This window comes from Vicugna pacos, unplaced genomic scaffold (assembly GCF_048564905.1).
Source record: "Vicugna pacos unplaced genomic scaffold, VicPac4 scaffold_20, whole genome shotgun sequence".
In the NCBI taxonomy this organism is placed as follows: Eukaryota; Metazoa; Chordata; class Mammalia; order Artiodactyla; family Camelidae; genus Vicugna; species Vicugna pacos.
In genome coordinates this window covers 30,408,887-30,431,457 of record NW_027328741.1, presented here as the reverse complement: position 1 = coordinate 30,431,457, position 22,571 = coordinate 30,408,887, and the positions used below count along the sequence as shown (strand labels likewise).

Below are 22,571 nucleotides of genomic sequence, written 5' to 3'. Positions count from 1 at the left end.
ACATGGCTTTTATTATTTACATAATACAATATAGCATCAATGCTGAATAGCATGATTATGTGCAATACATAAATATGAACTATCCGTACAAATCTGCAGATCTAACTGAAACTAAGATACAGAAAATTGAAAGCAAAACTGAATGCTTTAAGAATAAAAGTAAAAACTAAGACTGAACACTGCAGTAAATCAGTATTGCCTCGTGTACATACTTAACTATTTACAGATGAAAACAGGCATTACCACGACACTAATCTAACTATACTCATTTATATATAAAAAAACACGTTTCATACATCACAAAAAACCTTCCATTATAACACAGAAGTGATATTACCAGACAAGCATCAGTGAAGTATACTGCCTCTTCTAGTTTTTATTGTACAATGCTGTAGATAATGCAGCCCATGCAATACACCCAAGAACACTAGAGTCCTACACCCAAGTACAATTAATATGATAAAGCAGCCCTCTGCAAGTGGTGCTGGATACCACTAAGAAGTCTACTGCAGCCATTTTGGTTATGATTTTCCATGCAGAAGGGTACAGTTACATTAAGAACTGAAGTCTTTAAAAAAGCTTTAAACATTCTTTCTTGAACCAAAACACTCAACAAAATATGCACATGAAAAATTATTGAGATACCTTTGCAACTTAAAATTCAGATGCATGTTATTCAACAGAGCTACTGTATGTGAAAACCAAACGTAGAGTTTTAATTTCTTCTTGTAAACAAGTTAATCCTAGTGCAGTTCTGTGCTATGCATTTTTAGCAATGAGAATAATGCAGATATCTTCTGGTGCAGGCCAGCACAGTAAGTTTCAAAGATAGCTCAAGACCCTGTTGGCTTGATGTTTACTCTTTGTAACCAGTTGCGATGTATACCTCTCACAGAATGTCTTATTTGACAGCTTTTAGAAGACTAATTAACTAGGCTCACATATGGCACCGAATACTGGTTTCACGGAAAGGTCTGATCCACTTTATAGCTTTCTTCCTGCTTCCAAAGAACATGTAGAAATTAACAGCGTGAAGTTTAACTATGGTAGAAGTTAAACTTCTGCCAGTCCTTTTCTGGTGTACCATTTAAAAAAAAAAATACAGGCACATAACACTAGCCAAAGATTACACCTTGATTACATTCCCAAAGGCAGATATGCTGCAAACATGCAGATATTTCACATATATTGTTTGGCACGAGGGAACTAAATTTTGTCCCTGTTATCTGTGTATTTCAGTTTGCTGTGCAGATTTTCATCCAATTTTATTCAAGGGAGGGCATATACATTTTGTAGGGCTGTATCTATCCAATTCTGCCTGTAACAAACACCCAAACAACCTAAAATATCAACTATAAGACAGACAAGTGTGAAGTAAAACTCTGGAGAACATCAAACAAAAATGGCCATGCATCTGCTCTTTAATGTTTTCCTACGATACATTAAAATAAAAACAATGTTTCAGTCTCTTCACAAGTAGTAATTTATATTCTCTGGATTTTTTCAGCCACAACAACTGGATTCTCTTTTCTGATTTTTGCTGCAGCTTCTGCTTTGTAATCATAAGGACAGTTGTGCTTGTCAGAGTAACGGTGAAGTCCACAAAACAAATTTCCACATTGGCAGTCAAACCCTGTAAGGCCAACTTTCTTTCTGCACATGAAACATCTGTTCTTCTTTGGTTTGGGCAACTCAGGAGATTTTTCTTCACTTTGAGAAGTACTGGGCTGAGAAACTGATGGACTGGGCTGAGTGACAACTGGCTCTGACACCTCTGTTTTCGGGGTAGTTATTTTGTCTTCTCTTGAAATGCTCATTTCTGTCATTTGCTGCGTTACAGGCAAGGCAGCCACAGGCACATTTCTTGATTTTTCAGTTGTGCTGACAGCAGCACCTTCACAGTTGTTTAAACTAGTATCTGCCCTTTGTACAGATGCAGAATCTGAGGTAGGACTGTTGGAACCACTAGCTGTTCCCATTGGGCTCATTCTGCCACTCTTCTGCTGTCTCTGAAGATGTTCTTTGAAGCAAACAGAACACATTCCATTTGTCCTAGGATTCCCATAAAAGCCACATCCTGTACTACACAGCATGGGCCCTGGGGTCTGGTTAGTCTCCTGAGCCATTGTTCTCCCTGCGGGGGCAGGAGCCGGGCTCGCGCGCGACGCCGGCGCAGTAGAGCCGGGCCGAGGCCTCCGGGATAGGTAAGCCGGCCGCCCTGGAGCCGCCGCGGCCGGCCGGCAGCAGGTCGTAGCCGCAGGCGGAGGTGGTGTCGCCGCCGCGGGTTCCTCCTTTGTTCCCGCAGCGACACCGAGCGTGGCCGGGACACGCTGGAGCTCGGGAAGTGGGAGGAGGGAAGCGGGGGGGGCAAAGAAGGAGGCGGAGGGAGGATCGAAGGCCGCAGCGGCTAAGGCGGCTCGCGGCGGTCGCCCGTCGTCGCCTCAGCCTCCACCGGCGGCGGGCTGGGCCGACTCCGAGAGCGAGCGGGGCGCGCGCAACGAGGCCTGGGCGCCGCGAGGGTCCGCGGATGGCGCTCTCTGTCGCTTCTGCTACCGCGAAGGGAGCTGCGCGGCTCCCGGGAGCGACGAGTCCCAAGCGGAGTTGCACACAGCTCCCCGCTCCGGCGGACTGACGCGCTCTCTCCGCCCGCCGCTCGGTCAGTGAATTATGAGTAGTTTTAAGGTGTTTAATGCTCAGGGTTGCTAGATGGGTTGTTCTACCAGTAGAAATGGGTTTAAATATAAATGGCTCTAACAGTGGAAAATGCTTCAGAACAGGTTGTGGATGTACACAGCTGAAGAGTTCTCTGTGAGAGCTCCTAACCCCATAGAGCCATGTTCCTCAGTGGGGAGAGACAGAAGACAAACTAAAAAGTCCTGGTCAAGATTCAGGGGTTGACTCTAGTCGATAAAGTGTTTCTCTAACTGGGATGTTTATACGCTGTATGATAAGAAGAGTGCAGAGCTGCTGACGCCTCTTCAAGAGTCAACTCATTCTCTCCTTGTCCAGCAGAACCCAATTTTTTCCAGGGTTGCAAGTGTTCAGTTACAAAGAACCAAATAAATGACTGTGTTTTCCAGCCTCCTTTATAGCGAGGGGTGGTCACAAGCTATAGACAGTGACGTATAAGCAGAGAGACCGGACAGGGTTTTGAAAACTCTTTAAAGGCTACTGATGCCGGTGGGACTTTTTTTTTGTCCTTTCCCCTTTCCCTTCTTCTCCCTGATATGTGTACAAGTTGGCTTGGGCTCAGATGTCATCTTGGGAGCGTGAGGACAAGAGACACATTCCTCAAGGATGGCAAAGGCAAAGCCCAAATCCTTGATGAATCATGAAGTCACCATGCCGGTCCCAAACTACCTATCTCCATCCTGCCTTTGCATGAGATAAAAATGACCCCTGATTCATTCCAGCCACTGGGTTTTTGAGGGGGAGAGAGAGGGGTGCGGGGTTCCTAGTACAGCAAGGTGACTTCTCACATGCACAAAGTACAAGGTGCATATTTGACATTTTCTGTCCCATTCTCCTCTTCTTTAGTCTACCAAGTTCAAATATTTAAAACGTAAAGTTCCCTGGCAGAATATATAAAGTACCTAGTAGTAAATGCTATCTGATTCCTTTTCTCCTGAAGTTAACCATTTATCCAATGGAAGGAATGAGAATGTTAATTTTAAAAGTGCCGTGAGGGTCATTCCCCAGTGAGACCAGGTTGAGGTGAGGTGCCATGCTGGGGGCATGCACGTTAGCTGACCACCACTCAAATTTCCACTAATTTTTATAATTATTGCTCAAAAATTCACCTGATGTTTTAAGAAAATCAATTAGTTAAGACTCTAAGTCTTTTGAATAGTTCTACCTCGATTATAATCACATTCAGAGAAAAAATTAAAATTGTACTCAAAAATAGCTGTGGAGACCCCAAACTGAAGAATTTACTGTGAGAACTGCCAACCCTAGAGAGCCATTCTGCAGTGGGTAAGACAGAAGACAAATAGACACAATTCTTGTTGGGATTTTTAGGCATATTTTAAAGCTTTGTGAATTTCCATGAAGACTTGTATGAGATAAAAGAAATTAGAAGGAAAAAAGAAGTCTTTATAAAGTGATTTGATGACTTTTTTTTTAACTCCTCAAGTTTCCATTTTGAAAGTCACGTATCCCTAGAAATAAGAAAAAAAAAAATGAAAGCAGCTCCAATGCGCAGTTCTGGGATCTTATGGGATCTGTTAGTTCCAAACATAAATAGCAAACTGCTCTCCTCTGATTGACTCTGCTCTACAGCCATTACTTTAGCCCCTGACAGACAACTTCAGGAAGACCTTCCAGTTCAAGGAAGACCGAGAAGCAGAGGGAAGATGTGCTGGGATGGGAGAGAGGCAGCTTCCTGACTTGGTCCCCCTCTTCCCACCCCAGCCACTTAAAAAGCCCTTTATCCATCTTGGCACAAAAAGCCAATTCAGCTCTCTCATGGAGATGATGATGGTGAGGTGCAATGGCGGGCTGTCTGTCAAACATTGACTGCGCTCAATGTTTTATGAGAATAAACGATTTAGCCACATAACCACAAGGTGACACATTCCTCCCCACTCTGAGACTCAGAGATCCAGTGGAAAGTCAGGTGGAAGGTGGTTATAGTGCAACATGGAGATTTGCAAAGCAGTAAGTCAGCCCCCAGCACTCAAGATCCACGTGGCTTCACCCTACAGCCTCTTAGTGCCTCCACTGTGTCTCCCATGGATGAGATTTCCATTTCAGAGTATGAAAGAAAAGAAGAAAAAAAGAAGAGAAGCAACACTTTGCTAGCTTTTATTCTCAAAATGGAGAGCAGTGGCATATGCAGCATAGATGGAGAGTGACTTTTGAAGCAAATTTTGGCGTGACAGACCCAGGATCAATTGAGAGTAGAGGTGGTGGGGACACCCTAATTGTCCAATGACCCAGGTCCTAGGAAAGCAGTCACAAGGTTCCTTAAAGAATGGCTTCCAGGACGCTGAAAACACAAACACAAACCTAGCCCCCTGAAAGAAAATGTTGTGGATTTTCCAGAAAAGCCTCCTGGTTGGGGGGTTGAGGCATGTGGAGTTTGTATTCTAAAGACATACTTTCTATATCTGGAAAGAATTCTAATTTGAAAAAATACATGCACCTCAGCGTTCACAGCAGCACTATTCACAATAGCCAAGACATGGAAACAACCTAAGTGTTCATCAACAGATGACTGGAAAGAAGATATGGTATATATACACAATGGAATATGACTCAGCCATAAAAAAGAATGGAATACTGTTATTTGCATCAACATGGATGGATGTAGAGACTATCATACTAAGTGAAGCAAGCCAGAAAGAGAAAGAAAAATACCATATGATATTGCTTACACATGGAATCTGAAAAAATGAGACAAATAAACTTATTTACAAAACAGAAATAGATTCACAGACACAGAAAACAAATTTATGGTTACCAAAGGAGGAAGGGGATCTGGAAGGATAAACTTGGAGGTCAGAATTTGCAGATACTAACTATAATATATAAAATAGATAAACAACAAGATCCTAGTGTATAGCACAGGCAACTATATTCAATACTTTGCAATAGCCTATAATGAAAAAGAATATAAAAAGAAATATATATATATACATGTATAACTGAATCACTATGCTGTACACCAGAAATTAACATGACATTGTAAACGGACTATACTTCAATTAAAAAAAAATAAAAATATGTTTTTACTTTAGACTTTGTTTGTTTGATAAAAAGAGTGAAGTTCTCTAAAGATGAGTCCATGCACAGTTTTTTTTAATATTAAGATACAGTATCTTATTGTAAGGTCATATTATAACTTATCTATAAGAGAAACAGTCATTTCCTATATCAGATATAAATATGACGGCTACTGCTATTACTGTATATCTTGGAGGCAGCAGGAGAGTTTTGCGGGGCCTAACACGATGCATCCACCAGGCAGGAGCGAGTCATTCCTGCTTTAGAGACAGAAGAACTTATAACACTGTGGTGCGAGGGGCGCTCCACTTCTGGAGCTGAGGTGAGGCTGCAGAGACCCACTTCTGAGGCAGAGCAGCGCCAGGAGAGCATCCAAGGTGGGAAAGAGAGAGGCGGAGACCCTCAGACTCTGGCAGGGAAAGGCTAGTTTTGAGAGACCGGTGACCCTGCTGTGGGGATTCAGATCATAAAGTGTTGGTGGTGGCAGTGTTGTCACCACCCGGCTCATGTAGCCGGAAGGCTGCTGTGAATGTTAGGGAAGCAAGTGCTGGTTACACAAATATATTATTTGAATCCTTTCCTGATTTCTGTACGAGAGGACTTTTTTTTTCACATGACTTTTTTTGTCTTTATGGTCAAATTTTCCATCAGGTCCCATACCAGTAACCACAAATGAGACTTACAGTTTGGAGTTTGGAGTTGCTTGTGTGGGCAGAAGCCAGCACTTCTACAAACAAAAGTGTAAGGAACAAGTTCTTGTCCAGTTAACGGTGGAAAAACCCAGCCTACGCCAGCGACATCCACACAGCGGTTGACACACTGGCACTGAAACGGCCGCACCCTGTGGCCTGGGACCGCAGACTGAGAGCAGGTGCCGTTCTCTTCAAAAGTCTGCTAGCGTGATCATCTCTAAGACACACAGGCACGGAAAACCAACTGATGGTTACCAAAGGGGCAAGAGGGGAGAGGGATACATTAGGTGTTTGGGATCAGCAGACAGAAACTACTGTATATAAAATAGATAAACAACAAGGTCTTACCATATAGTATAGGGAACTATATTCAATAGCTTGTAATAACCTATAATGAAAAAGAACATATACATATGTATAACTGAATCACTATGCTGTGCACCAGAAATTAACACAACATTGTAAATCAACTATACTTCAATTGAAAAAAAAAACCTGCTAGTGTGTTCTATAACCAGAACTGGGCATCTTACTAATTATTTCAGGCACAAAGCTATTTCCCAGATGACATGCACCTGGAACATGGCTCCAAACTGGGCTACAGCCTCAGGGCACTGCACTGCTCCCACCACCAGTAGACTGCTAGTCATTCCAAACATGAGAATGAGCTGCAAGCAGGAAAAGAATTCTCAAACTGCCCCCAATAACCCTGTGCAAGAAAACCCCATAGCTGTCTGCCGGCCTGATGTTCTCCTTCATTTCTAAGCTAATTTACCTGTGTCTCAGTTACCATCTGGAGTATCTGAAATATCTGTAGACAATCTGAGGAACACTTGTGACTCATGAAACTCAATTTCAAAAGTCAATTTTAAGAAGACACTCCCTACAGTTTTCCTTGCTCCCTGGGACCCCAGGAGTTTTCTCACAAAATCCTTGATTTGTTTCCAGAGCTTATCTCATGGTTCTTGTTGTCTCTGGAAAGGGGTGTCATTCTAACAAGATCTCAGAGAACCATTACATCAGCCAGTTCGGTCCAACTGCCAAGCCAGGAAACAGCCCTTAGCACATTTCAGCCTCTACCTGCACCCTGTGAAATGTATTTTAAAGGTAAAGATAAATAGACACTTCTCTACTAAAAGAAGATTTTAGATACTGTCAAAGGAGCATTTTTCTCCGCAAGTGAACATTCTTCCAGAAGGACCCGGGCTCACCACAAGAGTATCCTTAGAAGGATGTATTCACTGTAATTATATGTGGCTTATGAGACACATTGGGCAACTGTGTGTGTGAGCAGGCAGAGCGGTTCCCAGCTGGGTGGCTCACAGCACTGCATGGGGAGGACTACAACACTCCAAATAGGGAACAAGCACTTTGCAGGGAACACAATGAAAGAACAAAATTCTGCTTTCATATTAGTTGGACGAGTCTTAGATCCATGAGAGACATGAGGGCTTTTGGAAAACACTAGCACCACTATTGTTCCAGTTCAACCTGCTTATACTAATGTGCCCTGTACCTGCTCTGAAAGAAGAGTTTTCTCAAAGGCTTTTCATTTACTCCGTCATCATTAGAAATGACTCATTATGCTCCATATCTTCAGAATTCCTGAGCAGGACAATGAAGACCATGAAACCCCTGCAGGCCTCTTCATTAACAAAGCATTTGCACATATGCACGCACATATACATGCCATACACATGTACTCATGTGTGCACACACATATCTACATATGTGTATAAAACACATACATACATTCATACGTATGTGTACAGAAATATGTGTATATATGTATACGTGTGTACGTGTATAATATATATGTATATAAAAAGACATATATATATAACTTTCCACTCTGAGAAAAGATCTCTCTTCTGTCACAGGATGATCCTCTTTCACATTAAAAACTGTCAGGGTGATAATCATAGCAATGGCAGATATTTTCTCATGTACATCCACTTTTAAGTTACAGGGTCATTTATGATTGTTAAGAAAACGGTTCTGCTTTGAAAATCCTCTGCCATTTTTGCTGTACTGTTGTCCTTATCCCAGAGCCTATACATCTGTCATCTTTTAAAACAGCAGTTCTTAATGGGGGAGGTGTGAAGATTCTGCCCCCAGGGAACATTTGACAACGTGTGGAGAAAATTTCAGTTGTCACAGCTGGGGACTTGGCAGGGAGGACTACTGGCATCTAGTGCATGGAGTCCAGAGATGCTGTTAAACCCCCTACAATGCATGGAACAGCCCCCGACAATAAAGAATTACCAGGCCCCAAACATCACTGGGACTGAGGCTGAAAAATTCTGTTCATGCTAAAAACCTCATCTTACTCAACATTACCACTGTCCTTCTGCCTTTCAGAACTGAGCCGACAGTAATCACCAGGAAGATCCCCCTCAATATTCAACCAGAAGCATATTGGTGTGCTGATAATGACTCACCCTTCAGCGCCATAATCATCCACAGCTTAACTCCAGAAACATGCCTGTCTTCCGTAAGATGCAAAATTGTTTCAATCTAGTTAGTGGATCTATTGGGAAGTGGTATAAAATGAAAGTGTAGACAAGAAAAAGGTATGTATATTAGTTTCCTAGAGTTGCCACAACAACTCACCATGAATTAGCTAGGAGGCTTAAAACAACAGAAATTTATTCTCTCACAGTTCTGGAGGCCAGAAGTCTGAAATTGGTGTTATCAGGGCCCTGCTCCCTCTGAAGGCATCAGGGGAGAATCCTTCTCACATCTTCCAGCTTCTGGTGGGTCCAGGCATCCTTTCCTTGGCTTGTGGCTGCACCACTGAAATCTCTGCCTCTGTCTCCACCAGCCTTCTGCTCTTCTGTGGCTTCTCCTCTTCTGCCTGTTATAAGACACTTGTCATTGGATTCAAGGCCCACCTGGGAAATTCAGGGTTATTGCAAGATCCTTCATGAATTACAGCAAATACCATGGTCCTTACTAAGTAAGGTCATATTCACAGGTTCGAGGTGATAGAGCTTTAGAGGGGCCACCATTTAATGTCTGTGTGTGTGTGTATTTAAAATCGCTGTGACAAGGCCAGGCTCAAAACAAGTGAAACACTTTCTCAAGGTATAAAGTAAGGTTTAACATACATTTACCTGGATTAGTAACCCTACCACAGCTTCTGTCTATTGAATTAAAAATTGTATCATTTCTTGCAAATGAAAACTACAATGAGGTTTCATCTCACACTGGTCAGAATGACTATCATTTGAAAGCCCACAAAGGAGAAATGCTGGAGAGGCTGTGGAGAGAAGGGGACCCTCCTACACTGTTGGTAGGAATGAAATTTAGTGCAGTCATTATGGAAAACAGTAAGGAGACACCTTAAAAACTAAAAACAGACTTACCATATGTTCAAGCCATCCAACTCCTGGGCATATATCTGGAGGGAACTCTAGTTCAAAAAGATACATGCACCACAATGTTCATAGCAGCACTATTTACAATAGCCAAGACATGGATGCAACTTAAATGTCCATCAACAGATGACTGGATAAAGAAGTTGTGGTATATATACATGGTAGAATACTACTCAGTCACAAAAAAGAATGAAATAATGTCATTTACAGCAACATGGATAGACCTGGAGATTGTCATCCAAAGTGAAGTAAATGTGACAGAGAAGGGCAAGTGTCATATGATATCACTTATATGTGAAATCTAAAAATTGAAACAAATTAACTTATTTACAAAACAGAAACAGATTCATAGACATAGAAAACAAATTTATGGTTACCAAAGGGGAAGGGAGAATAAAGTAGGAGTTTGGGATTAGCAGATAAAAACTACTATATATATAAAAGACAAACAACAACGTCCTACTACATAGCACAGGGAACTATATACAGTACTTTGTAATAACCCATAATGAAAAAGAACGTGTATATATATATGCATAACTGAACCACTATGCTGTACACCAGAAACTAACACAATGTTGTAAATCAAATATACTTCAATTTAAAAAAAAATCTATGATTTCTATCTACAGACTATTTAAAGCAAAGACCAGGTACCAGAAAACTTGGTGACCAGAGAGAATGCCAGAGAGAAACTAGCATGTTTACTCACAGGTAAACAGCAGGTATTATTCAAGACAGGTGAGGTTCAGTCTCACTTATACGGTGCATGCCTCCATAATTCTCCCAGACAGCTCTCAAGTGTCTCACTGTTTCATCAGGTGAAGGCAGAAAAGATCATGGAACTTGAACCAACTTCTAAGAGGGAGAAAGACCTTGAAAGATATGTTGTTAAAATGTCTTCATTTTGGAAATTAGGAACCTAAGATCCCAAAAGCTCTCATCTTTTATTACTTGCCCAGGATCACTCAGACAGGCAAGGCCCAAGGCAAGATTAGAAGTTCCAGCTGTCATTCTAGGCCAGAGTTCCTCCTCTACATGATGTTTCACCTACTTTCCTGCTACTACTAAGTACACCCACTTTCCTGATCTTTTAGCTAAAATAGGAGATCACCACCCACAGGACATATTCTTTCCTTTCACCCTATATCAGGCAGTTTGGGTGACCATGGCAAGAGACCACAGGTTTTATGTCTTAACAGAGGCCTATGTTCTCATGGTTCTGGAAGTTGGAAGTCTGTCCATAGCTCAGCCCCTATCATTTTACATCAATGGAGTATTGGTTTTTTTAAAATATATCATTTAATCCCCATAACTTTGTGATTTGTTCCATTTAACAAATTAGGTAACTGAGGCTCAGAGAAGTCAGTTGGCTGATCCAAGTTCATGCAGCAGGTAAGATGCAAGCTGGAACTCAACACATGACTTTTATTGGGATTCTAGAGCTCTTTCCTAGTGTTCAGGATGAGCTTTTGTATTGGTCACCTTTTAGTAGCTGTTCTTATAAAGCATCCATGGACATTGTGAAAATACACGGTTTCTAATAAGGTCCTTAGAGAGAACTTTGTTGGTCTAATGTGGTAATTCTTACACCTGACCATCCAACATATCAGTGACTTAAACCCCATAGAATGGAAACAGTTTAATATGTCATCTGTTCTCATGTACACCAGAAGTAGGGCTTGAGAGGGAGATTCAGCTCTTCTCAGAGTAAGCCATCAATTCCTACCAAAAAAAATCATAAAGGAATAAATGATTATTCATGATAAGAGCACATATATTTTGAAAAAGAAAACATTATGTTAAAGAATGTGAGAGAAAAATGATGTAGATTTATTCTGCGAGCTTTTCAATAAAACCTCTAGGATGGAACACCAGAAATATTTCATTCCATTATGTTCTGTCAAGGTTCTTCCAAATATAAAAAACAAAACTATTGTCTGTTGATAATGATATAAATTTCAAGAAGATTCTGAGTATAAACTTAAAAACTTAGCACGTAAAATACATTCTCTGTTACATAAAGTTAAAAAAACTTTACTACTTATGTTTACTAATAAAAATTATTAATTTTTATAGGTGTGGTGACACTAGTGTTTTTATAGAAAAATTCTATTAGAGATGCACATACAAGAAAATATTAGGAGTGGAATGGTATAGGTCTGTGATTGACTTTCAAATACTTTGAGAAATGAAGCAAATATGTATTAAATCTCAGTGATAGGTAGATGGCAGTTCATTACACTATTCTCTGTACTCTTATCTCTAAAGATTTTATGTCTAAAGACATGTCTAAAAATTCATAATTAAAAATAATAGGGTATTGCATATAGTTCCCTATGCTATATAGTAGGATCTTGTTGTTTATCTGTCTTATATATAGCAGTGTATATCTGCTAATCCCAAACTTCTAATTTATCCCTCTTCCATCCCCTTTCCCTTTTGGTAACCATAAGTTTGTTTTCAATGTCTGTGAGTCTGTTTCTCTTTTGTAATTAAGTTCATTTGCCACAGGGAACTGTATTAAATACCTCATAATAACCAATAATGAAAAAGAATATGACAAAGAATGTGTGTACATGCATGTATAACTGACTCACTAGGCTGTACACCAGAAACTAACACAACATTATAAATCAACTATACTTCAATTTTTAAAAGATTTTAAGAAATAATAGGGTATGTTATGAAGTTACCAAAATCTTGGAAGCAAAATATTAATAGCACATTATTTAACAGACGATGACCACAGAGTAATGCATGCATGGCCCATGTAAGTAGAACACAAGGCAAGAGACACACATGTATCTGTTTAGAGAAACACATCCCATCCCTCTAATTTCTGCTGCTGGAAGTGCACACTGATCAGCATCTTTGGAGCAACCATAACTCTCCTTATTACTAGAATTGAAAAAGAAGTGAAGAATTCCATTTTGGGAAAGATGGGCCAGTTTGATTTTTATTTTTGACATACAAAAAGCTGTACATAATTAATGTATACAACTTGATGATTTTGGAGGTACATAGACACCCAGGAAACAGACATCACCTCCAAACTTCCCTCTCACCCTATTATTTACATATATTTTTGGCACAAGAACACAATTTAAGATTTGTCCTCTAAGCAAACCTTTAAGCATACAATCCAGTACTCCAGTAATCCCGTTAACATGAGACTCTATACGGCACAGCAGACAGTTCGGTTTTGACCGCTAGCATTATTCATCTCATGATCCACAGTAAACATGAAGAGGCATTTTCAGGAGAGTTAAGTCCCCATGCAACTAACAGTAAAAGCAGAATTTGTGTGGAAAGCACACAAGAGCTCACACACATTCTCTTTAAGCTTCAATTTGAAAGATTTCTGAAAGATTAGAAGCCTTCCCCCCTGAGGGTATTCAAAAAGCCCGGAAGTACTTTTTTGTCACTTGCTCTGAATTTTTTTCCCCAAGATGGAGTACAGGAAGCTGATTCAGAGGAGCTAGTAAATTTAGTCATTTTAAGGGCCCCATGCTCCCCTTAGTCTCCCCCTCACGCACAATTCCTAATTCCTACCCAGATGGAGGACAAAGATGACCTTGGGTTTACGTGGAGCCTTTAGCCTACCTTCAGGGCTTTTATTCAAATAAAGCCTCCCATTTTACCTCTCCTGTGAATCGTGTGGGTGTGTTCAAGCAGAAGATACACATGCCAGGAAAACAAGTCTGGTCACATACTTGGATTCTCCTCACTCCAGTCCCTTTCAAGAGGACCACCTGGCCTCCAGAAGCTATTAGTCACCATCAGCTCCCAGTATGAGGATATCATAATAAATTCATGATTTTATTTGACAAATAACCCCACAATTGACCTCACAAGATTTGAGATTTTGGAAACCTGTTGGGTTAGAAAAGATGTTAAACCAAGTTACAGGAAAGAGGACAAAACCTCACCTTACTAAAGGAGGACAAATAAGATGTGTGTGTGTGCAAAAGCACAGCTGTGAGCTCCCTCATCATCCTCCCTGTGAGTTGAGAGGACAAAATTTTCCATCTCCAATACTGAGGGGCTGAGGCAAAGAAGCAGTGTGGTCAGTGGACTGCCTCACAATTCTAGTAAAAGTTGAAATTGTATATTCAATATTTTGCTATTAACAAAGGAACAATTGTTTCTAACAAAAAAATCACCCCTAATCCTGCCCTGGGAAATGGTGTGCACTATCAGCACATTGGTCTATAGATGCCCAGATGCTCAGAGAGGTCTGCCCCATCAAATCTAACTAAAAAATGACCCAGTCCATCACCACCAACCCCACTGTGGAAACTCAGGGTGCCAAAAGTCGGAAAACCCAAATCAGACTGGTTTACGCAGGAAGCAACATTAATCCAAAGGCTCAGATGATGTCTCTCTCTCTTAAGTCTGCAGTCCTCCATGATGGCTTCATTTACAGGGGTCTTGTGATGAAAACATGGTCACCAGCAGCACCAACAGGCTATATCCTCCCAGATTTAAATCCCTGAGGAAATAAGCCTTCCTTCCTAAAAAAGGCTTTTGTAAAAGACCAGGGACTGGTTCCAGTGGGGTTGTATGGTCATCCCTGAACTACTCTGGCCAGGGGACACAAGGGCCTCAGGAAGGCTGAAGGCCTGGGGAAGGGAGAAGTGCAGGGGAAGGCCTTCTGCATCTCTAAGAGCAAGTCAGCAAGCAGTGTTGCTTATTCTCCAGTGCCACAGAGCTAGGCATAGAAGAATTCTTTAAAATTTTACCCACAGCCCCTTAAATATTCCAGGCCACACTCAGAATCCTCCTCCCATCTTCCTTACTGATGACCAGGCTTTGTTTCTGGGGAGCATCTTGCCCAGTTCCTCCTTCCCTCAGGCCAGTGTTTCTCCCGGGTGGCTTCTCAGCCCTTTGGGATATAGTCACCTGGCATCTCTATCCCAGCTGACTTTGAGCTTAGAATCTAAACTCTTTCTCCCTAGTGTCGTCGATGTGGTGTCAATTTGGGAGGCCTTCTGAAAGACAGCATTTGGTTGGCGTTCTGATCATGTTTTACATGTGTAGTGGGCGACAAGAAACTAAAGCGGGATGAAGTTGCTTCCACTTGGAACAGCTGTACTTACATAAGGAAGCACAGAGATGATGGACCACGTGGTACTGGGCCCACTTTGTCATCCTGCTGCCTCCTTTGGGTGCCAACTACATCCTCAACAAGTACAGTAAGTTATAAGTGGGCCAGTATCTACAGCAACAGCTGAAGGCCTGCATGTCATCATGGCCACGTGGCAGGGCCACCTCTATCTCTGAGGAGACAAAGCCTGGGTCCTCACAGAAGGCAGGTATGTGGGAAGAGCACAAACTGCAGAGTCAGCTTGCTTGGGTTTGAATCCACAACTCTGCAGCTTACTAGCTGGGCAACCATGAACACTCCCTTGAATGAGACAACCTTTCCCTCTCTGTGCCTGATTTTCTTTGTATATAAAAAGAGGATATTTTAAATCTACCAGCCTTATGGAATGATTAATGGGGTTAAATAAGATAATACCCATGAGGGACTTATCACAATGCCTGGTGCATAAGCAATCAATAGACGTTCTCTGCCATGGCGAGTGTCACAGCCACCACCACTACCAAAAGTGAGGGTGATTGAGGAACATAGATTTGGGGCAGAGTTCTTAAGTTCAATTCCAATCCTGTCTCTTACTGTGGAATCTTGACCAAGTTACCTAAGCTTCCCAAGACTTGGTTTGCTTATCCAGAGACTAGGAACTACAATGGTACTGGCCTAACAGAGGCGGAAGTCAAGTTTAAGTTCAACAAGCATATCACTAGGCTCTCACATGTCGTCTATACTTTTATTTACATAGCATGACATTGGAAGTGTTGTGACAAGACCCCCGCTCCTCAGTATCAAAGGGAAAAAAATGTTCCACAATTGCCACTTCTGTCCCAGGCACCTGGAATTCAGGAATTTGGAAAATGTTCCTTTCATTTAAAGGCAATCTCTGCTGTTAAAGGTAACTTCCCTGAGGTGGCTGGGAGGAGGGGTACCCCAGGGTCAGCTCCAAGGTGACACTTAATGGGGATGAGGGTAAGGGTACCAGACAGGAGAGCCCTGGAGTGATGTGAACAACACATGGGGAGCCTGGCAGTGGAAGAAAGGCCTCGGGTGTGGTGGTCAGCACTCCCTAAAAATGTTACTGACCTTTTCAGTTCAGTCAAGGCTTCATATCAGAAGGTCCCACCAGGCTTAGCGCCCAGATTCTCCTCTCGGTCCTGAGCACTGCATCTCCACAACACAGCAGGCCAACAGCAAGATTCACCAGGGCTTTCTTCAGATTCTGAAAACCTCGAGTTTTCTGAAGTAATATTGAGGCCACATGGAACTAGTCCTGGAGCAGATGGTTTAAACACTTGCTTTGGCTCCGGCTCCCTCCCGTCTTCTCCAAGCAGTATTTTAATGATGATACAATCCCCTTCTTCAGATGTGGAGAAACTGGAGAACTGAATAATTTCCTAAGACCACAAAGCACAGAAGAGGCAAAGACTGTCTCAAAATACTAGGATGAGCTGAAGCAAAAGAAATCTTCAACTTATTAGCTGAACAAGTTTTCATCTATGAAGGAACTCCCCAAGGAAATCTGGACCACTGTCTTCCTGAAGCATGTTTTAAAATTCAACCAGACTAAACAATGGAGACCACAGGGAACAGCCCTCCACTTGCCACTTGTATTAGGGTATGGGGGCTGTGCTGGCATTTTCCAGCCCTCATCTCTGATAAGGAGCCCTGGTTACCTGGGCTGCTGGGCCAGGGGCAGAGGCAGAGAGAATGGGTTGTTCACACCGACTTTCAATTTTCATACAAGCAAATTTAATCAGTTCCTTGGCACGGCCCTCCTTTCAAGTCTCTGGAAACCTCTCAAGGGAGAAAATAACACTCAGAAACACAGGGATCCTTTCTCTTCTCTGCAGGCATTTGTCACAGCACCAGCTGTTAAGTGCACAAATTTTGGCAAACCCAGTCACTTTGACATACTTTTCCCAGGGTTCCAAAAGAAAAGATAAATGAAGAACTTGTGACTGCAGGGGGAGCAGAGGTAGCCAGGAGTTTAAGAGGTAACCCATCTTCTTTATATTCCTGGCAAAGTGTCATGAGAAGAAATCACCTTGTTATGGCTTCTAAGACTGCAGGTTTGGTGCCTGGGGCATTCTGTGCACAGGTTCTTGGCGTTTGTGCCACTTCCCACAGGTAAAGCAGAGGGCAGCGGCTGTCAGCCACGGCTGTGTTTGGGTTGGCACTTTATATATATATATATATGTATATATATATATATAAAACCAGGAAAAGTATTCCCCATCTCAAACTGGTTCTCAAAAGGCATATGGATTTTCTTGAATACAATTTCTCCATGAACTAAACAGGGCAGGCAAAAATAGTCAATATTTTCTTTAGATTTTATGAGAATAAACAGGACATGTCTAATTAAAACTTTTTATTATCTGGGCCTCAATGACTGTGGGAGGAGATTACTTCTTCTAGGATAAGAGTTTTTATAACCACATCAAGATCCAAGATGTTCAGGAACCAATGGCATGGGTGGACGTGAGGGCGAGTTTAAATATTAGCCATATTTTGATTATATGCATTCACCTTTCTGTAGTTCTCAGACACATTTCCTCAGCCATCAGCCTTATTATTACCCCCTCGAACAAGACAGATTTTAAACAAACACTACTTTTTGATCCTGTACTTCTCTGGATATTTGCCAAGAACTTGAGATGTAAGAAATAAAATCTCACCTTCAGTTTTTAGTAGAATTAGATCTGGGCCAAGAAAATGCAGCACAAATCGAGTGTCTTCTCTGATGCTGTGCCGATGACGTCATAACTGCAGCTGAGATTAGCAAACCTCACAGGATCTCAGCTGTTACCCTCACTAATTCTTTAGTCAATTGAATTACTTTCTTCCCACCCTCTGCCAATTTATGAAGAATCAGAACACTGCGTAGCCTCACAGGAGTGTGGTAATATACATCTCTGTAGATGGAGGCTGGAGGAAAGGGAGGCTAGATTTTCCTGAGCTTCGAGGTCCTCGCTGCAGGGTTGCAGGTGAGCAAGGTCAGCAGGGATGCTGACTGCCCTAGACTGGCCCTGCGTGGCTGCATCTTGAAAAGGCCCACTGCAGCCTCTGCTAGGTCCAGCTCTGCAATGTATTGTGTTTTGGGTTTTGGTTTTCTATTAACTGAGGGTGACGGGCTTCCAGATTTTGACATGAGCCAAATACCTGTAACACTGACTTGAAGCACCAAATTATTAATTCACAGCCATAAACATAACTCCCAAAGGCTCAGAGTGGCCCTAGAGTATAATAAGACCATTATTTCCTCTAGAGGAAAAGTCACATAGGAATCCAAATTACATTTAAAAGGAGCTGGGTGATGCTCACAGGAAGTACCACCAAAGGGTGACAACCTGTGCTACCCAATCCATTTCTAGGAACAGTTCTCAAAAAGGACAGGAGGACAGTCTTTGGTCAGTGCTGACCCTCCAATAAACTAGTCTTCTAATATTTTTCTAGAATTTAGGTAAATCACTACCATCCCTAAACAGTAAGGCGATAATTCCTTCAAAAATGTGATTGAGTAAATTATAACATTCTTTTTCTGAAAAAAAAAGTAAAGACCCCAGTAACTTTGACAGGGCCAGGGAAAAGGTACGGGGCCCTTGACTGAATTTGTGAGACATTGTGCATTTCCAATATAAAAATCTGGAAACAAAATAGCTTTGTGGGCGACACACAAATTAGACTCCAACCAGAGGGCTTACATCTGCAGTTGAGAAGATGACAAACTAATCTATAATGTTTTCTCTTCTGATATTCATCTTCAGAAGTGACATTTTCTGACCTTGCTTCCGAATTTGGAACTGCATTCTGCTGTGTGCCATGCTCCCATGCGGCTAGAGTGTCTTGCCTCTGCTGCTTGGCTGGTTTTATGGAAGCATAATTGTGGTTCAATAATAAAATGAAGGGGATGCTAGAGATCTTCCATGTCCAGCAAGGCAGAAGAAGAGTTCTAGCTCAGTATATGTTTAAGGAAGGGTACCAAAAGAATTAATACCATTAAAGTTGACATATTAAGCATTACAAGTAAGACGCTCATGTAAGGAATAATTCCTTAAATTCATGTGCATCATTGTGGAAATTCTCTCAATTCACCCACTCTCTTTCCCCATATCTGAAAGATACCAGGGAACACTAACAAGAAATTCTTTTTCTTTTTCTTCCTAAGTGAGTAAATTTGTTCATGGGCAATTTTTTCTGTTTAGTAATATTGAAAGCAACATCTGATATTTATTGAGCATTTAGTGCTTCACTCCAGATATCATACCAAGAACTAAAATACATCTTCACAACTATTTAATGATTTAGGTCCAATTATTAAACCTAGCAGGCGTGATGATGAGAAAATAAGGCAAATTGTTTAAGTTTGGTATGGCTCAAGTTCACATAGCTTATAAGGATCAGGGCTAGGGCTTAAGCCCCAAAGAACCTGCCTTCTTAACTACTAAGCAAAGTGCTTACTCAAAATTTCAAACTGTAAATACTTGTGTAATTTGGCCTAACACATTATATCCATTATTATTGACCCTATGAACTTGATTACTATGCTGAAGCTATTTCTTGTTCCCTTCTTCTTCATGAAAAGTGGGCAAATATAAAATTAGAACAACTTCCTGTTCTGTTTCTCAGTGAATGACTTTATTATCATCTCAGCCAATACTGAAATCCTCATTTCAAAAAAAAAAAACTCCACCACCCACATTACCTCCATTGTTAATATTTATAACATGTGGTGAAAGGGTTTAGAACTCAACTTCATTGTTCCAACAAAGATTCAAAGTTTTCCAAATTGGCCAAGGGGTCCTACTTCTAAAAGGTTTACTCCTCAAATAAAGGCCTCCTGCCAACATGTCTGACAAAGTGAGTCTCAAAATTTGAAAGTTATCAGAGCAACTTTTGGCAGGTTAAAGAGAGTTCCAAGTGTCACATGGACTCCTAGAACTGCATCTCCAAAAAACAGAATTACTTCACATTTGTATGTAAGAATTTAACCAGATGTTCATTATGAGGAAAAACAGCCAAGCTAACTAAGCAAGGACCTATTCATACTCTACTGTGGAAACTGCCAAGCTTAACATAGCTCAAAGGAACTCAATTTGCTTTTAGAAATATTTAACAATAATTCTCCAACATTAGTATTTAACTTTCTGAAAAGGGACCCCTTAAGTCTTTTGGGTGGGGGGTGAAATAGTATGGAAAGCATCTATTTTTCCAGTTCTTTCTGATGTTTCCATTTTTCTAAGATGTTTCTTGACACTGGAAATGCACCAATGTCACAGGGGATTAATCATTGTCCAATCACCATATTACTGTAGGAAGTAGCCTAATCAGTTAGTAGAATCCTTTTCTGATCTTATTTCTCTAAGGATCTCAAAGAAGAACATCATAGAGGGTTCTGTTTCAGGCATGAAGGTCCCCTTCAATTTCCCATTAATCTCTTGATGCCCTAATGCCCAGGAAACATGGACTTTCTCCTTCCCTCCAATCTTCCAAAACCACATTCAAGAGAATTGAGCTGCTCTATAACATATGCTCAGAAGACAATTCCACCTTGATACCCTCCTGCTTTGTATTTATTTCCTCTTATTCTCTCATTTCCCATCTCATTAAATTTGTATGTATCCTCATATTTTCAAACAATGATTTTTACTTTAAATATTTTCCATCTGCTTCAACTTTAGTCCTTTAGAACAGTAAAAAAAGGAAGTACATACAACTATTTCTGAGAAATAATCCCAAGATATTGGTGTAATAAATGTGATACCAAAGATCTACCAAATTAGTGGATTAGAGACAAAAATCTGCTCTCTGGATTTCCAATCTTTGTTTTTTAAATATTTCCTATTTGTTAGGCTGTGATGTTTTTAAAGTTATCATTTATGTTAAAAGAGAACAATATTTCATCTTCTACTTATATTATTTAGAGAATAAAAAATTAGTCAAATACTTTTAGCCCACATAAATGAAGCAGGAATTCCTGCTGAGGAAAACCTGACTAAAAGCCTCCCACCTGGACACTATTAAAACAGTTTGATTGGTCTCTTTGTAGGCTAAGTGTTTCAACTGCAGCAACATTGATCCGGGGTTCTTAGAACATTTGCATGAAGAAGGAGGAGGGAGGGGGGAAGGAGAGGAAGAGGAAGAGGAAGAATCAGCTAAGCAGTACATCTTAACTCTTTAGTTCAATTGAAAAAACAGTTATTTAGTACAAATATATAGTCACATAGGTTGCTAATTATAATAATGAGCTATTTCCCAAAGTTCCAGTGGCACCAGTAGCTGCAATAGTAACAGAGATGGCACTTTGCTTCAGATCCCTGGGCCCTCACCTTCAGGCCCATGGTCATCTTCAGCAGCCATCATGGTCAACAGCAGTGCAGCTTCAGAGACACTGGGGGCTGGGCTCCTACTCTTAGTGTCAGCAGGGGAAAGAGACAGCACCTAAGAGCAGAGATGTCATCCAAGTGAGAATTTTAAAATAGCCAATATCAAATGGTGGCCAAAAGGACTGGTCCACATTTGTATGTTCTAGATATCCCTTAGAGAAATTATGTGGGAAGAACATGATGGGAATGGAGTTACCACAAAGTAGGTGAAGGTACAGCCAAAATACTACATTGAAATTGTAGTTGTCATCCAAATCTTCACCTTCAGACTGCCATGGACTGGAAAATACACTTTGTTTCAGTTATTTGTTGCTGTGTAACAAACCACCCCAACACTTAGTGGGCATAAAACACCCACTGTTGTGTTAATTCTTCGGATTGTATGAGTTGACCAAGCTCAGTTGGGTGGTACTTCTGCTCCACGTGATGCTAATGGAGGTTGCAGTTATCTGGGGCTCAATGGGCTAGAATTCCCAAGATGGTTCACTCTCCTTGCCAAGAATGAATATTGGTTCTTGGCCATGAGCTTGGTAATAATGTTGAACAAAATGTCTGGATGCAGCCTCTTCATGTGATCTGGGCTACACGTCCAGATGGCAGTAGGGTTTTAAGAGGGAGCAACCCCTGAGCTAAGGAGGTAAGAGAGGAGAAGCATAGGCAGCCAGTCCTTTCAAAGATGTGGACTGAGAATGGATATGGCATCCCTTCTAATGGTTTTTGTTGATTACATCAACCACAGGTTCAGCCCAAGCTCAAGAAGATGGAGAAATATATCCTTTCTGAATTTGTGGCCATCATTTCTCTGCATACCCTCTGTCCTTCGATTTCAAGAAAGGGAAAGGCAGTCAACAGAGAACTGGTTTACTATCACAAATGACTAGGGATGGGGAACTAGGATAGTGATGGGGCACAGAAATGCATCAGAAATTCTCACTGTGCTTGCTCCATAGGCTTCCTTTACATGCCTTAAAGTCCATTTTTCAGATTCAGCCTGAACTGCTGCCTTTAGAATATCCTTTCCATTTCTTTACATTACACTGCTGAATGGGAAACACCCCTGTCTGGTCAGGAAACCACAAATCTTTTTATCTGTTTCACTTTGCCCTTGATGTTTTATACTCCTGAGTGGCAGGGCTAGAGGAACTGGGGCATGTGCAGCCCTCTGAGGCATCACTGACTTCACATCAGACTCACAGGGGAGGGCTTATTAAAATCCCAGGCTGTGCTCTGGATCCAGTGAATCAGTTACACAGACACACACCCCACACACACAGGAAAACTCTAA

At 41.3% G+C, this 22,571-nt stretch overlaps 1 pseudogene; it reads right to left on the bottom strand.

Moving 5' to 3' along the window:
- Positions 1 to 1,469: 1,469 nt before the first annotated feature.
- LOC140694085 (AN1-type zinc finger protein 5 pseudogene) lies at positions 1,470 to 2,630 on the bottom strand (annotated as a pseudogene).
- Between the last annotated feature and the right edge of the window lie 19,941 nt (positions 2,631 to 22,571).